This window comes from Cucurbita pepo, chromosome LG15 (assembly GCF_002806865.2).
Source record: "Cucurbita pepo subsp. pepo cultivar mu-cu-16 chromosome LG15, ASM280686v2, whole genome shotgun sequence".
Classification (NCBI taxonomy): Eukaryota; Viridiplantae; Streptophyta; class Magnoliopsida; order Cucurbitales; family Cucurbitaceae; genus Cucurbita; species Cucurbita pepo.
The window spans coordinates 5,987,324-5,990,009 of NC_036652.1; the positions used below are offsets into that span (position 1 = coordinate 5,987,324).

The window sequence follows — 2,686 nt, forward strand, 5'->3', positions numbered from 1 at the left end:
GTCCTTCGTGTTATTAGTCGAACCTGCAGGTTTCGAACCTCGCAGCGCCCATGTTCCTTCCCTGTGTCCTTATAAAAGGTCCATGTTCCTTCCTTGTGTCCTTATAAAAGGTCCATGTTCCTTCCTTGTGTCCTTATGTCCTTATAATGTCCTTCGTGTTATTAGTCAAACCTGCAGGTTTCGAACCTCGCAGCGCCCATGTTCCTTCCTTGTGTCCTTCGTGTTATTAGTCGAACCTGCAGGTTTCGAACCTCGCAGCGCCCATGTTCCTTCCTTGTGTCCTTCGTGTTATTAGTCGAACCTGCAGGTTTCGAACCTCGCAGCGCCCATGTTCCTTCCTTGTGTCCTTCGTGTTATTAGTCGAACCTGCAGGTTTCGAACCTCGCAGCGCCCATGTTCCTTCCTTGTGTCCTTCGTGTTATTAGTCGAACCTGCAGGTTTCGAACCTCGCAGCGCCCATGTTCCTTCCTTGTGTCCTTCGTGTTATTAGTCGAACCTGCAGGTTTCGAACCTCGCAGCGCCCATGTTCCTTCCTTGTGTCCTTCGTGTTATTAGTCGAACCTGCAGGTTTCGAACCTCGCAGCGCCCATGTTCCTTCCTTGTGTCCTTCGTGTTATTAGTCGAACCTGCAGGTTTCGAACCTCGCAGCGCCCATGTTCCTTCCTTGTGTCCTTCGTGTTATTAGTCGAACCTGCAGGTTTCGAACCTCGCAGCGCCCATGTTCCTTCCTTGTGTCCTTCGTGTTATTAGTCGAACCTGCAGGTTTCGAACCTCGCAGCGCCCATGTTCCTTCCTTGTGTCCTTCGTGTTATTAGTCGAACCTGCAGGTTTCGAACCTCGCAGCGCCCATGTTCCTTCCTTGTGTCCTTCGTGTTATTAGTCGAACCTGCAGGTTTCGAACCTCGCAGCGCCCATGTTCCTTCCTTGTGTCCTTCGTGTTATTAGTCGAACCTGCAGGTTTCGAACCTCGCAGCGCCCATGTTCCTTCCTTGTGTCCTTCGTGTTATTAGTCGAACCTGCAGGTTTCGAACCTCGCAGCGCCCATGTTCCTTCCTTGTGTCCTTCGTGTTATTAGTCGAACCTGCAGGTTTCGAACCTCGCAGCGCCCATGTTCCTTCCTTGTGTCCTTCGTGTTATTAGTCGAACCTGCAGGTTTCGAACCTCGCAGCGCCCATGTTCCTTCCTTGTGTCCTTCGTGTTATTAGTCGAACCTGCAGGTTTCGAACCTCGCAGCGCCCATGTTCCTTCCTTGTGTCCTTCGTGTTATTAGTCGAACCTGCAGGTTTCGAACCTCGCAGCGCCCATGTTCCTTCCTTGTGTCCTTCGTGTTATTAGTCGAACCTGCAGGTTTCGAACCTCGCAGCGCCCATGTTCCTTCCTTGTGTCCTTCGTGTTATTAGTCGAACCTGCAGGTTTCGAACCTCGCAGCGCCCATGTTCCTTCCTTGTGTCCTTCGTGTTATTAGTCGAACCTGCAGGTTTCGAACCTCGCAGCGCCCATGTTCCTTCCTTGTGTCCTTCGTGTTATTAGTCGAACCTGCAGGTTTCGAACCTCGCAGCGCCCATGTTCCTTCCTTGTGTCCTTCGTGTTATTAGTCGAACCTGCAGGTTTCGAACCTCGCAGCGCCCATGTTCCTTCCTTGTGTCCTTCGTGTTATTAGTCGAACCTGCAGGTTTCGAACCTCGCAGCGCCCATGTTCCTTCCTTGTGTCCTTCGTGTTATTAGTCGAACCTGCAGGTTTCGAACCTCGCAGCGCCCATGTTCCTTCCTTGTGTCCTTCGTGTTATTAGTCGAACCTGCAGGTTTCGAACCTCGCAGCGCCCATGTTCCTTCCTTGTGTCCTTCGTGTTATTAGTCGAACCTGCAGGTTTCGAACCTCGCAGCGCCCATGTTCCTTCCTTGTGTCCTTCGTGTTATTAGTCGAACCTGCGCTATGGCCCATGCAGGTTTCGAACCTGCAACCTTCGCGTTATTAGCACGACGCTCTAACCAACTGAGCTAATAGGCCAATTGGCATGCAAGTCTTCAACTTGTGCCCTTCGTGTTATTAGCACGACGCTCATATAAAAAGTTATGGCCCATGCAGGTTTCGAACCTGCATGGGCCGGTTCGAAACGCTCATGTAAAAAACTATGGCCCATGCAGGTTTCGAACCTGCGACCTTCGCGTTATTAGCACGACGCTCTAACCAACTGAGCTAATAGGCCAATTGGCATGCATGTCTTCAACTTGTGTCATATAAAAAACTATGGCCCATGCAGGTTTCGAACCTGCGACCTTCGCGTTATTAGCACGACGCTCTAACCAACTGAGCTAATATGCCAATTGGCATATAGGTCTTCAACTTGTGCCCTTGTGTTATTAGCACGTGAAACCTGACCTTCAGCTCCAATTGGCATGCGGTCTTTTCAACCTTCAGCTCCAATTGGCATGCGGTCTTTTCAACTTGTGCCCTTCGTGTTATTAGACGCTCATATAAAAAGTGCAGGTTTTGAACAAAGCTATGGCCCTTCGTGTTATTAGTACGACGCTCATATAAAAAGCTATGGCCCATGCAGGTTTTGAACCTGCGACCTTCGCGTTATTAGCACGACGCTCTAACCAATTGAGCTAATAGGCCAATTGGCATGCAAGTCTTCAACTTGTGCCCTTCGTGTTATTAGCACGACGCTCATATAAAAAGCTA

At 50.1% G+C, this 2,686-nt stretch overlaps 4 non-coding genes across 4 annotated transcripts; all 4 read right to left on the bottom strand.

The window, feature by feature from the left end:
* Positions 1 to 1,934: 1,934 nt before the first annotated feature.
* Positions 1,935 to 2,008, bottom strand: TRNAI-AAU. The gene has a single exon. It is a non-coding gene; the product is annotated as a tRNA-Ile (tRNA).
* A 125-nt stretch (positions 2,009 to 2,133) lies between these two features.
* On the bottom strand, positions 2,134 to 2,207 carry TRNAI-AAU. The gene has a single exon. It is a non-coding gene; the product is annotated as a tRNA-Ile (tRNA).
* A 42-nt stretch (positions 2,208 to 2,249) lies between these two features.
* TRNAI-AAU lies at positions 2,250 to 2,323 on the bottom strand. Its single transcript has one exon. It is a non-coding gene; the product is annotated as a tRNA-Ile (tRNA).
* Positions 2,324 to 2,546: 223 nt separating this feature from the next.
* On the bottom strand, positions 2,547 to 2,620 carry TRNAI-AAU. Its single transcript has one exon. It is a non-coding gene; the product is annotated as a tRNA-Ile (tRNA).
* Positions 2,621 to 2,686: the final 66 nt, after the last annotated feature.